At 45.7% G+C, this 14628-nt stretch overlaps 1 protein-coding gene across 7 annotated transcripts in view; it reads right to left on the bottom strand.

The window, feature by feature from the left end:
* Positions 1–14628, bottom strand: part of EXTL3 (exostosin like glycosyltransferase 3) — a 120744-nt gene that overhangs the window by 68413 nt on the left and 37703 nt on the right. Inside the window, exon 1 of one of the 7 annotated variants that reach the window (XM_085305649.1) lies at positions 1840–1873. The exons of the other annotated variants lie outside the window; for them this stretch is intronic. The gene's annotated coding sequence lies outside the window, so the exon portion shown is untranslated. Of the gene's footprint in view, positions 1–1839; positions 1874–14628 lie in introns of those variants that run through there. 7 annotated transcript variants of the gene reach the window in all.

Genomic DNA, 14628 nt, shown 5'->3' with positions numbered 1-14628 from the left:
TGTCTTGTCCCTCATTCCCCATACAGGACACCTTCTCCTTTGCTTCTAGTTCCCTCATGGTCCTTGCTCCACTTCACATCCAGTTCCTCAGATCGGGTCCTAGCTCATCTGCTGGAAAAGTGCTCCCAGATGAGGCACTCCAGTAGATGCACTTAGGACTTCTTCCTCTACGAGGTCATCCCCAAATGCTCACCCTTGCTGCCCCAACTCTCCTCCCACGTCCCCTGCATCCCCAGCCCCAAAAGGGATGCCAGCCCTAGCTCATCTCCCTCCAGATGCCCTGTATATCAATGGGCAGCTGAACACAGCTGCTGTGCTGAGAGCTTGTTATTCCTGATGCTGGCATCAAAGCTGAATCTCTGAAGTGTGCAGGCAAATACAAGGCGCTATACAAATAAGACYCACAGTCCCCACAAAAACAAGGCAGCCTGAGAAAACAAGGCAGCCAACAGGCATAAAAGACACACAGTTCCAGCCATGTTTAACCCAGAATCCGAGAAGACCAAACCTTTTCACCTCCAGTCAGAAAGGCTCTATCACATCTAATCCCACAGACCCTCAAAGAACGCACACAGTGGACTTGTGAAAATTTTTGGTTCATGAAACAAGCAAGGTTGTTTTATGGACTGAAGCTTTTTGCTCTGTCATTTCAAACCGTGGTAAAATCTAACCTGTGATTCAGAAGACGGCCAACATCAAGGATGCACGTTTCCATGAACATCAAATCGACAAACTAATCAAATYAATAAATACTTCAATTTCAAGACAAAAAGGTCATACCAGTGTCACCTGTTAGCATCCACGCTGATATAGGGAGGTGACCCTGCCCAAAAAGCTACGCCTTGAGCCACCAGCTCAGATGCCACCTTTAAGTTGTCGTATTAACAGGAAACCGTACACACGGCACACGTGAGTTTCGCTGTTCGCTTCACTACAGACCAACAGGGAACCACACTGAAATTCCCTCTCTGCATGGTGGGAGGGCTTAAAACCCTCAATATGCAACAAGCAGCATCAATTACCAGAACTGCTAGATACTGGGAGGCAATAATTAGGTAAATTAAGGCAAGGAAGAGCTAAATGATTTGCCCAGGGCCACCAAAGGAGTCAACGTGTCGTTAGGAGCCTCTTGTCTACCACACTGTTCCCAAAGCCCTAACACAACCACCACGAGACCGACTCACACAGGAGCTGCTGGGACGAAACGTCAGCATCGCAAAAATCAGCYGCAGGAGAGTGAGCTGCGTGGCAGCCAAAACCAACTTTCTCCCCACTCCCTTCCTCTCCCCACACAAAGGCAAGAGTTCTGGTGGCTGAGTAATCTCAGGTGAGATGGAAATCTCGACTAAAAAGAGCAAGCAATAAAACAAACAAGAAGCCCCTCACCCCCTAGTGCTTCAGGCTCAAAGAGCTGCAGRCTGCGAAAGGACGCTAGCTCGGCTAGGCTGCCCAAGACGTGCTGTACGGTCCACGCTGCTTTGTGAGCGGGTGAAGCTGCAGAAGGGAAAAATAAAAGCCTCTCGGTTACTACGGCAGCGGGAGGCATTGCCAGGGATCGTGCAGCTCAGCTTCGGGGAAGAGAAATCTTGCCCGGTGCTGCAGGGAGTGGAGCAGAGCAGGATCAAGCTTACAAGACTCTCAGCTGCCTACAACTCAGCTGTCCTGATACTCCGATTACCCTGGAGACAGCAGTAGCTAATTAATAGGCAGCCATGGGATCTAGCCGAATGGTTAGATATTTAGGATTCACTTAATTACTTCAGCCTCAAAAGCATCCCAAAATTACAGCAATAAGAGATTCTCTTTACAGCAACCCCCTTGTACAACAATACTTGTTACCTGTTCTCCAGCCTCTGGTACAGATCTTGATACCTCCAGCAGTAGAGTTCTCCTTGGGAGAGGTTTCTGGCAGACTTGCTGATTTTCAGTGTTAGGGTGTAATAAAAAAGGAAATTCATGAATTGGCTGCAGCAATTTGAGCGAGATTTGTGGCCATAGCAACATTACTATAATCTACACGGCAAGGAACAAAAGCTGCTTTCATCATGTTTTTCCCAACCCTCTCGACTCCACCGCTAATACTAGACAACAATGTTCWGACGTTCTCTGATCCCAAATGTCCACACGTGCTCTCCTGCTCTCTATCCCAATACACAAAAATCACTGAAAAGGGGACTCAAAAGGCCTTTGAAAGGTTGCCCGCCACCTGGACAGACTCTGAACAGCCACCCTGGACAGACCATGCTCCTGAACCAGTTTAGGAAAGGGGAAATGCCGGACTGCCCATCAGCTGCCATCGACCCACCAAAACGCTCCCACCAAGGTGGGCACGTGACAGCGACACTCTGCTAAGGATGAGGTGAGGACACAAACCATGCTGCCAACAGATAGTAAACAACCAACTCTTTTCACAAGCTCAGCCCTATAAAATTACATTTCTCGCTGGCCCAGGCCCCGTGACTGCTGCCTTTCGTTTCCTTTCTTTGGTTCACTCCTCTCACTTATTCTGCCCGGCCTTAGATTCAACTGTAACGTCCTTGGGCCCAGGTCATCTCCTGCACTGCATCCATGCCATGCCTAGCGAGTGTCCTAATGGGGGGCTGAGCTCTGCTCAGGCCGGCAGGGGCTCCTGTAATACAAATCAAAGAATAAATTAAAACAGCAAGAAGCCTAGCTAACGAGCTGCCCGCTCGCACTCTGTTCTGTTCACCTCCTACGACGGAGGCGCATCTGGAGAGAGAACGCCACCGAACCGAAGGCAGGGAGCTGTATTAATGYTCTCGCTATTTTTAGCTTCTTGCGCCAGGGTAGCCGGCTTGTGCTTCCTGCCCCTGGACACAACATCTGGGCTCTTTAGGGCCCTTCAAGCTTTTTTCCCACAGCTTGGAGACTGGAATGTGGCAAGGTGGAGCGCCGGAGGGGCCGAGAGGCAGCGCGTTTCCAAATTAGCAGCAAAGAGCACAGGGCTGCAATAACTCCACAGCTGGGGCAGCTCAGCAGCAATGATTACAATCTGCCCACTTAATTTGTCCCTGCAGTTTCTATCAGAGGCACTCCAGGAGGAAATTCCTGTACAGTAGTTAAAGCAAAAGGCCAGGGTGTCAGATGACTGGGGCTCTATTCCCAGCTGCATCTCAGACCTTCCCTGCAACCTTGGGGAATTAGCTTCATCTGCTCCAGTTCCCTCGCTCACAGCATTCCTCAGGAACTCGCAAGGGATTTCAGGGGCTGCAAATAGAAACAAAGCCTAGAAACACAGCAAGAGCGGCTTCCTGTCCTACAGCATCTTACAAACAGCCTGGACTAGAAACAAAGGACTTAATTTCACCAACCCCACTGAAAATGCTCCCCTCTTTTTATAGAGATGAAAGGGGACAGCTGTGCAGAGCCATACCCACAGGAGATATAAGAGGAGATATGTCTAGATGGTCTCAAAAATGTGATCCTAGAAGAGAAGGAAAAAAATAAATAAAAAAAAACCCTAAGCACCATTTGCTGGTCTGGCTTAAAATTCCTTCATGACTCCAATCAACATAAAAACCTCAGCTTGGGAGCAAGACRCACCAGGATCATGCGACCACTCTCAGAGCCTTCCTGGCCCCTTGCTTCAGTCAGACTCAAACTTCAATGCTCAAGGGAGACAAGAGGGGAAGAAAAAWAAGTAAGTAAAATAAAAAGGAAAATATTCCACAATTTAAACTACAGTAAGGAAGGAGGATAGGASCGTTTATTTCTGACACTATGGTTCTGTATCTCTGGAGCCTGAGATTCATTTTGAGTTGAATGTACTCTCTTTTGCAGGTTTTCCTTTGCAAAGGGCAGAGCAGTAGCAGTTCTTTGCAAAATGCTTCAAGGTCCTCAAACAGGATGCAAAACCCCCAAATAATCCTGCACCTTCCAGTTCAAAGCTCTTGCATGGTATCAACTGCGTATCATTGAGACAATGTTTTAACTCCCCAGCATAGCTTGAATACCGGACATGCCATTTGGGCTCATTTGCAAAGAAAGGACGTGGCAGAACTTCGGAGCCATCCACAGTGCCCGTGCCCGTGTCTTTTTGCTTCTCCTACCCGCCCGCAGGATGGTGATCCAATTAGTTTCTCAGCGTGTTAGCGTTACGGGTTTCCGAGCACATGGCCCTTTCTGCTCCTCGGAAGAGAGACAGGATTACAGCAACGCTTCGCACCGATTTAAACCACAGAATGTCGGTTTGAAGGCAGAATACAAAATGCCGAAATAAGTGGCCAAACCACAGGCCAAGAGCTACGCTTTGCTTTCAGAGCAAAGCATCCCAARTACCACTTGGTAGCATGGATCTACCCGCCTGTCCAGAAGGACAGTTCAACCAGCCAACATCCGATAACCCCATCTCCTGGGCCGCATGTCTACACAACTCCTCCAGCTCAGAMATCTCTCTGGAAAATACACTACTAGGAATACCACCTAAGTTGGACTTCCTAAAACCAATTCAGCTCCCACTAAAACAAGTGTGATTTTTACCACTGTGTTCAGTGAGAGCAGAGTTGGAGCAAGGTTGCATTAAAGAAATCCCACTTTGCAGAACACCGTACACAAGCCATCTACCACGCTGGAACGTATCATCGCAAACCCTGCCATCCCATCCATGGTCTCCCACCCCTCCTTGGTCTTCCCTGGTTAGCACCACCTTCAACCTTATCCTAGGACTTGCTAGAAACAGCAAGTTTCCRATCCTGATGCACAGCACTGTTTTTAAGTGCAGGACTGCAAGCACAGCATGGTTATCTTGCTTCAYGTGCCAGCAAGAAACACGTGAAAAAAAAAGTTACCTGAATATCAGCCATGACTTCTGAATCAAAACTGCAGCAGCAGATTCCTCCTCTACCCCAGCCAATGGTGTGATGCCTCTTCACTTGCCAAACACCTGCTCCTCAGCAATGAAGCTTAGCACTTTACAGCATGAAAAAGGCTTTGCAAACACACAAGGTAACCATGCAAACGCAGCGTTTGTTCAGGCTTTGCACGCGGCAGCCTGCTCCTCAGTGGCTGAGTCGAGCCAAATGGCAGCGAGACCCCACGGAARCTGCTCGCGAGGACTCCTCCGAGCGGAAGAGGCACAACTGGAGCCCCCGAGCTTCAACCAGCAGCTCAATCCTAGATTCTTCTAAATCATGCCCCTCAAAGAGCTGTTCTGATTTATCCCAGAACCACCAAAGACAGAGCCACAATTTGGGAGCAAAAGGACTAGAGATGGCGCTCCTATAGCTTGCGCTCATACAAATAAGCCTTCAAGAGTTGACAGGACCTCCCCCTCAGTCTCTTCAAGACCACAGACTTTCATTATATTTGGCATCTAACTGCTTCAATGTGCTGTGAAGATACACAATGACAAGCAGCTGCATGCCACTAACACAAAACATAGCTGTCTTCAGTTGAAGTGCCTCCATTTCCCGTTCTTCAAAGGATCTGCTTGGGATCTTCTTTAATTTTGCACCACACATTTTGGACAGCACAGATTTTTCAGAAGACTCACTAGTTTCTCTTCGATGCAAGAGTGATATAACCTGGGAAGCTTTAYGTGAAGGAGACGTTTCAGTTGAGGCACTCGTGCTAAGGTTGGTAGGACCCAGATCGACATAAGCTCAAACACACAAACATCAATCTCACTCCAATGCAGGACAATGAACCCAGATCCAGACTTCAGCAATATCAAGTAACTGCGGTTCCCAATGGTTAATTTTAGCCCTCATGCTCGGACTTCTAGGCAACCGTTTTTGGTTGCGTAAAATTGCTAAATCTCAGTGCCTCCATGGATGATTGACAAAGTCAACTAAACAGAAAAGCCAGAACATCGTTACGTAACACTTGCCGAGTATCACGCGTGCATACTTTGCTCCTTGCAGGACTATTCAAAACACTGCCATGCCCACATGTATTTTTACTTGAACCTGAAAAGGTACCGGTGCATTAGGAGCRCTGTCTGCATAAGCTCAGTTACCACACAGCAGTTTGTTCCTTAGCCATGATTTTCTTCAGTATGGATAAAACAAATATTAGGTATACAAGGAAAGCAACTCAAAGATACTTAGCTGACATAAATAACTGCAGTCTCCTGGTAACTTCACTTAGTAACTTTCAAATTTGCGATATTTCAAATAAATTAACGCACAGTGGCCACGTAAATAACGGTTGGTGGCTTTAACGTTGCTATTCTACTTCTACTGCCCACATCTGACAAGCACCCAGCTGTTGCAAGGAGAACCACAAGACTGGAAAAAATCTCTGATCTCCTTTCCACTTTATTTAGCTTCTAGGATGAGCAGCTCTCCAGAATGCAAAAACTGCAAAGCAGCCCAAAAGAGAATAAAATCAAAATGCAGTGACTTGTTTTCATTGCATTGGCCTGCAGAGTCCCACGTCCTTCAAAGGAGRCAGCCCATCGAAGAAAGGCACGCAAGAAGGTTGGGAGCACAGCACATCTTGTGGAWCCGGATTAAAAACAAGGTAAAATTTTGTTCAAAATGGAAAACAAATATCCAGATTTAAATGGCAAATTCATAGYAACAGTACAGGGGAGTAAAAATATCCACTTTTGCTGCTTTTTGTGTAGGGGCCCCACCTATCTGGCTGCTAATACAAGATGTTTGATATGTCCCAAACAYGAAGCTCAAACAAGCTACATTCAGTACTTGTTGTGGATTTCTCCTGAAGAAATAATATTTTTTAAAGTATTCAAGTTTTAGGCATGATATAAAAAAATTTAGCTAACAAGGTATCATTTAATGCAACCTATTGTTTTATAAACTTCGCTTTTTTTCCCCCCACAGAAGGCAACCTRATTCTCTCTCCTCCAAAGCTCAAGAATATGAGAGGTTTTTTAAAATAAAAATTGATTTGTATTTCTTTTTAAAAAAATCATTTTGGCTCTAATTCAAATATTGCCCCTCTGATGGTGCAGACCATTGGTTTCTGTCTGGATCAGTTCTCCAGCCACCCTGAACTGCAGACCTGGCTGCCATCCACGACCACCTCATGACCAGAAAGCGTAGTTAAAATCTTTTGATGAAATCAGTTTGTCGGATTTTCTGTATTTTCATTTCCATATTAAGCACTGAACAGTGACGAGGAAGGAATTTGCTAAGATGACACCAATACTCGAGGGTGAYAGGAAGTAACTGCCTCCAAGTAAGAGTTTTAAGGTCGCAGACAGAACTATAGAACAACTTTCTAATGGAAGAAGTTACACCATTACAGCACGAATCAGCCAGGAGAAAGTAGAAGAGTGGCAAGCCTGTCATGGGAAAGCCATCAGCAGCAAACCAAAGGGCCTCATTACCAGGTGCTAYTGCAGTATGAACAGAGGTGGCCCCAAGAACATGGTCCCCATACACCATCTCAGAAGTGAGTTCCTCCTCTAGGAGGGCTCAGTCCCTAAACAGTGAGAAAATAGAGGGAAAAAAAAAAAAGGCACAAGGGGTTAAAAGACCAGGGGCTATGGGCAGCTTAATAGCACAAACACCTCCAGACTGTGTCGGGTGGGCTCAGAGCCATGGAACAGGTCCTGGCACCAGTGAATTATCTATTAGATATGCTGAGATGCCCAGAATGAGGAAGGGTGGCAGTGTGGACAGTCCCACGACATGGCACAGGAACGTCGCGGCCTGGCCAACAGTCCTAACCAGCGACGACCTCCTCCGCAGCGCTTCATCCTGACTTGTTCAGAGGAAGTGTTTKGGGTTCAAGTGGAGCAGAAGACAACGTGCAGATATATACTTACGTGTGAGTAAGTCTYCCAAATACACGTTAGCATTTTGAGCATCTGCACACTTAATACTCAAAAAAAAGTGAAAAGGTGATCTTGCTGTAAGAGAGAATATTAAGTTGATTCGTATCCTCTCTTGCAGGCAGTAACTGCTCTCTGAGGGATTAGACCGCACTGCACTTATCACCGACCATACAGCAACCCGCGCACTCTGTTTGATCTTATCACAAAGAGAAGAAAGAGTGTTCACTGCAAAGGTCCCTGCCAACAGGCCACCGTCACAGACTAAAACGCACTTCATACAAGAAAAGATTTGAGAAATCTCCTCTTTGAGCAGTTCAGGAGGGACTTCAAGGTTTCTCCGCACCGTGTAATGCAGCATCACCTTGAGGCACCTCAAGCTCCAGCTCACCAAGCACCTGGTCCTGCAAGCTTTGGGCTTCCAGCTGACAATCCCCATCCTCTTTCCTGGGGAAGGCACTTGACCTGTGGGGCTTAGAAAATAAATAAATAAATAAATCTTCTTCCCTAACTGCTCTGCAGCTGCCATATAACACACCCTGAAGAAGTGCTAGGGACCAGCACACTTTCCCCTAGGCTGTCCATCCCTCTCTTCCTCCATTCTCAGCTCTTCCTCTTAAAACACTCGGGGAGCAGCAGTGGGTCTCCCTGCAGCCACCTACGTGGCTGGGGTAACGCCCTTCTGGAAGCCCCRCCAAGGCAGCACTGTCCTGCCCAGCCCTGAAAAACAGCAGATTCAGGAGCTCAGATCATCTTCTGCAGTTTTAAGTGCTTACAGATGAGCATGAGTGGAGGGTGGGGGAAGAACCACATGTTTCTGCAGCTCCTGCAGTCTGGTTCGCACAGACCGACCGGCACCCAGGAGAGCTGCTGGCCTCCAGAAGGCCCCCAGGAGGGGGGATGCAGCCCAGGGCTGCTCTTGCCCACGCTGCCTCTTCCTGGGGAAATGCGAATCAGCATTAAGAGGTCTGCAGCTGTATTTATTTTATTAACTAAGCAAAGTGGACTCCAAGAATATAAACATTCGAAATGTAAAAATCAAGTTAACTCCAAATTAAGTTTTCAGCCTAATTAAGTGCTAATCAGTCCATTTATCCTTTATCTAATAATTAATTATTTAAATAATGTGGGGAGGAAGTATTATAGCTTCATTTTAATCCTCAAGACTGGAGAACATTACCAGTGTCGGTGGCAACTGACAGCTGCGTGTAACAGCTGAGCAACCGATGCAAACTTCATCTTCATCTGCAGGCTGAAATCACCAAAACGATGATTTCTGAGGCCCATCAAAGCTGCCCATCCACATTAGAGGCACGTAAGAACTCTGCAATGGAGCTGTATCAAGCATCATCGGAATCAAACCAGCTAGTTGGCTGCAATTAAAATTCAGTAACATATTTCAGGTAAAAAAAGATGACTTTTTAAATCCCATCTAATATCTAATCTGTGGTGCTTCAGACAAATTTTAGGTGTCTCTCCTGCGCATACACTCACCTAGCAGCCATCTGCTCGAGTTCAAAAGAGTATGAGTGCTCTCCTTCCAGCAAAAACTGGAGAAAGAACAAGATTTTTAAAGTCAATACTCACAGAAAGAGCAATAGCTTTAGATGAGGAAAATTACTGAAAKTTCTTTTCTTCCAAGTGCCCATAAAAGCAGTCGCTCTTCCCTTCATTCAAAGATCTAAGGGCTTACTTTTCTTCATCTTCATTTCTTGGTTTGACAAGGAGAACCAGAACATCTGCCAAGAAGGATGATTTGTATGTACAGATTCAAGAGGTGCAAAGCAGACTTTAACCAGAAATCTGAAGTTCAAGTTCTAGACAAGATTATTCAGCCTTTGGTACTTCCACAAAAAGAGCTYTTTTCCATGAGAAAATAGCCCCACGAACTGCTGAAGCTTTCACTTTTTTGTGCCCATTTTAAAATGCTCAAGRATCTTTAAAACCTTTATGTTTTGCAGAAGCGGTCCAGTTTTTCATTGTGGATTTTAGAGAGAGCATCAACAAAAACTGTAATTTCCTAAAAGTACATAGGAGGCTTTTTGTATTTTCTTTTTCATTGCTTTGGAAAAGGCCATTAAGTGGTTAAAAATAATTTAAAACCTAWTTCAGCTCTGCTAAACTCTAAGCACCTTACTGCATACAGGGACAGGAAAGGCAGATTTCACTGCATGACATGGTGGATACGCTCTGCATAGAGAAAACTTAACACGAAGGAAGATGTGATAAATGATACTAGACACTCGGTGCCTAGTCAGGCACCCACTTCAACGGCACCAAAATGGGGCAGGAGCAAGAGCAAGTCAATACCTTATAGCAACAACGAAAATTCCCAGGCTTTAATCCAGCGCTCAATTCACTACAGGGCCATTCAGTGAAAATTACTCTATTTTAACTAAAAAGGTGTAAACAAGAGCCAATTAGTTTCACCATACTATACCCCTGTAAGAACTCATTCAGAATAGAGGCGACCTTTCAAATTAACTGAATTTTACTGTGGAAGGAAATTAAGACAAACCTTTAGGCAGGTTTAATTCTAAGAACTGAATTTCATAAACTTCACACAAACGAACGTGAAAAGAGTAATTCAAATTAGTTTTCCTGAATTCCAGGCGCGGACGAACCACGAACCTCTCTGCATTTCTGCCCAAAACCCTGCGGCACCTTTGCTCCTACTTTCCGCTCCCRGACCGAAATGTGTGCTGCTGCTCTTCTCGTCAATAATCATCTCTCCACCTCCCAGACGACTGTTTTTTTATGAAGTTGTGAATATAGAGCTGCCTAGGGCTGAGGGCTCCTCAGAACAGAACGCATCATATGATGCTTAAGCCTATTTTACTCACGCGTTGAGTGCCTCAGCCCAGAAGCCAGCTGTTAAGAGAGAAGTCAAGACCCAAAGCTCTTACAAAAGAGCTCAATGGGAGGTTTCTCTCCAAAAAAACGGGAGACTAAGGAGCTTGAAAATATTAAGGAATAACAAATTAACTTTCCAAGTTCATCTTACTGCATCAACTCYGCTAAGTGAAAAGACTGCTCAGAGGGTATGAACTCAATCAATCACACCAGATTAGGCAAAGCACCACACCACAGGGAGGAGGAATAACTTGCCCAGAGTGAAAAAAGTAAATCCACTAGGAAAAGGAAAAGGCAATGGGGGCAGGCAGATAGTAACTGAAGGCAAATAAAAGGARGAATGGATTTCCAATCAAGTTTTAAAGCGAGAAGCAGTTTGGCTGCCAACCTGGGGTAGAGCTCGACAACCTCCCCAGCTCCTTGTCTCACTCGACTCGTCTCAAGCCGTAAGAGCTGCACAGCAGAACCGCGCATCGTCAGAGCTCCGGTTACAACAAGCCAGCTTTGCACAAAACGGTTYTGTACTCTGCTTCACCTTCAAGTCTCCAGATCTGCTCCCATTTATTTCCCCACCCAAGGTTACCGCTCACGAACGAGGAAGTTGCCCCAAGAACCACGTGCATTGCCACAAAGGCAGGATAAGGCCGGGAAAGRGGATCGGAAGGAGGGAATAAGCAGCCTTTCAGAAACAGACACGGAAGCAGGATTGCTTCTGAATACCGGGCAACATTTTCTGATGTTTCTCAAAAAAGCATTAGGAGCTTTTTACCAAAAAAGGTAAGTGGAAAACCACTTCTGGCTGAGGCCAGCAGYGGGAATACCGCTTTCAGTGTGCCACTTCCACCAGGGCAGAGAGCCACAGGCAGGCCATCAGCAGCAGAAACCACAGTGCCATAYGCTCAAATCTCATCAGCTACCTAAAAGAGCAAATGATTATCAGGGTGCTCAAATGAGCTCGTTTCTTATTTTATTTAAACCTGCTGGTCAAGTCCTCACTCACTCAAAGATCTTCTACTCCCTCTTAAGCCGCTGCAGCACAGGGAGGCAGTGCTGGATGGTGTCTCAGCTCTTGCCTTTCCCACCTGACAAGTATCAGGGACTCCGGCAAGGAGCAAAGCATGCACACCACGCTGAGATTTCTTACTTTAAAAACAAGCAGCGAAGCACTTGGAAGAATTCAGAGCTCTCTTTTGGGGAGAAGAAACTTGCTACGTTTCACGTGGGAGTCAGACACCGCTGCTCCCGTAATGAAGTTCACACAGACACAAATCTTCATGAAGTCACACAACTTCACTCGCCTTTAGCGGAAAGCTGGGATGGTCAGTTCCATTTGGAGCATCAAATCCCTCAAGCCAGAAGTACCATGCAGAGAATAACTACATCTTGCCACATGTTCTGCRAAGTATGCCTTGGGATGTAAAGGGAGAAAAACAAGTCATCACACTGCATTTAATTTTCTGGCTCTTAAAACTTTGCCAATAGTAAAAGAATTTGTCAAGGGGAACTGGCTGATGTGTTGACAGATATGTAGGCGGTGGGATGGGCTCCAGCCCGATCTCCTACAGCATTACTTGTCCTGAAGAGCAAGCAGGAGTAAGCATTCAAGTGCTACAGCAAATAGATCTAGCTTCAAAATGTTGGCTGATGAAAGCAGTTGTACATAGCTACCCTTTCAGCTACTCTTTCTTTCTTTGTAGACTTCATTCCCACACATAATTAGGAGCCTAAATGTTTTAAGACTTCAAATGATACTTTGCACTTTCTTCAAGTTAAAAAAGAAAGGAAGAAAGAATAAAAAACCCACCATTTGTATGCTTTTTAAGTCAATATTAATGAATCCTCACAAGAATAATAGTAATAATTGCAGCAACAACTGCAGACTTACGGGGGATGCTCTGTGGTGTCCAGAGTTTTCCCCAAACCCCATTTCCCACGTCCTTGTTTTCTCGGAGGCAGCCCGTGCTCAGCCTGTCTTCAGACCCCGTCTAACTTTGCAATGGGAAACCACTTCTGCCAAGCATCAATTACGTGACGTTGCTGCAAGGGCACATGGGGATGGATGAAAACAGCCAGACACAGCGTGCTAGGACCCTGCTCACACAGCAAGCAAGAGAAACCATGAATGTATTTGRAAACGGAGACACTCTTCCCATTTTACAGGGATTTCTTTAGAGTCTTGTAGGTAGGCTGTAGCCAAATCCGGCGCTGAACCCATAACTATTTAATCTAAAAACTGTTAGCTTTTAATATTATTCTCCTGGAGGCTATATACATGCAAATCTTCCTTTAAAACCACATGTGAGTATTATCATTTTCATAAAGAGTCTTTCACAAAGTCCTGTTAGCAATAAAATTAGCATTTGGGAAAGCAAAGCTGTAGGTCTTAATTCCCCAAACGTCTCCAGTACGAACTCAGGGGAACTCATGTCCAGGGAAGGCAGGAATTAATCTGGTATTCCACATCCACCACAAAATTAAAAAGAGAGAGAGAGAGAATGAATGTTATCACCCGTTTCCCTGCTTTGTAACCAGCAGGCTGCCAAATCTGAGCCAAAACATAACACCCAGCACGGTCCTGTGGAATGACTGTGGTTTAGCAAAATTACGGCAATATCCAGAAGAAAGAAAAAACTCCTCCAAAAGACAYGGGCCAAAAAAAAGGGGGAAARAAAAGATAAAACATGAGGAAAATGTTATATATGAGACAAACAACGTGTGATTGGAAATAATAGGTTTTAGACTCTCCTGCAAATTTGTGGAGCACGCTGTATTTTGCTCTGCGAGTAAGGGGAAGAGGAGGAGGAGGAGGAGGAAGAGAATATCTAAATCAAAATAAGTCACAAGGCATCAACAACCCCTCAATGACAGGAGAGTAGTTTTTGTTGGCACAGCCCACAACAGCTGGAGGAATAATTGCAAAGCCGAGCGAGAATGCCTAGACTATATTTTAGATTCGCAGACGAAAGATGTTATCCACAAGCACTCGGTAAACATTAATTAAACCCACGCAACCCCGTTTGGCRGATCAAGACGTTTTTATCCTTATTCTGCAAAGAGGGGGATGAATATCCCACTTCTAACCTAAGGTGCCCATTCTTCCTGTTTATGAAGTGGTCCCATAGATATATACACCATAAAAAACACAGACAGACCTTTCCAGGGCAATAGCCTTTCCCAGGACACAGCCAGGAGAGGGGAGATGCTTGCTGCTTTCCCTCTGCCTACAGCCACTGCAGCGATCTTGACTCGCTCCGTGATTTTCAGAAAACTTTAAAGTCACACTGTCACTTTAGGAGCTATTAAAAAAAATCAGCTCTTCCTTTGCTTTTCCTCTTCATCACACGCAGTGATGGTTCAGCCTTCCAAGGCTGACTGGGTGGCATGCTGCGAAACTTCTCGCCCRCTTGCGTGCTGGTCCCTGGAGGATCGCTGCTTCTCGACTCCTCTTTACGAGCGTTTGGCTCTTGCTGAGCYGCTGTTCCAGCCTCCGCACGCTGCTCACCTAGGATCGGACCACAGGTCACCACTTACAGCCCCCAACTGCAGGTAGGGACAAGCCCATCCCTCTCACTTGCGGTGATCATGGCAGCTCCCTTCTGCAGAAAGGAAAGAAGTATTTCCAGCRTCTCCCTCACCTGAGGCTCCAATTAGGGGCTTCGGTCACCAGTTCTGGCCGAGTTCCTCCTCCCCCGGCCCGAGGCAAGCGCCTGTGAATCCAGTAACAATCAGGTTGCATCCATCTTCTCTCTAATTAGACATTATATCAGCACACACAACTATTTCAAAGTAGCTTTATGCCTGGCCATCAAGAGCTACTGCTGCCATTCCAAACAAGCTTCCTATTCTACGTATCAATATACACAGCACTCTGCAATGTGCTACAGATAAAATACGGTACTATTAACGCAAATTTAATCCAGTGTGCTGAGTTAAAGCAGGGAGAATGCGTGGGGATAAAAGAGGATGTGAAATAATTACCTAAAAGTAAGCAAAAGATACAAAAAAAAAAAAAA

This window comes from Rhea americana, unplaced genomic scaffold (genome assembly GCF_003343005.1).
Source record: "Rhea americana isolate MKP2758 unplaced genomic scaffold, rheAme1 scaffold_225, whole genome shotgun sequence".
Taxonomy (NCBI): Eukaryota; Metazoa; Chordata; class Aves; order Rheiformes; family Rheidae; genus Rhea; species Rhea americana.
The sequence above is the reverse complement of the archived record's forward strand: the minus strand, read 5'-3'. Positions and strand labels throughout refer to the sequence as shown.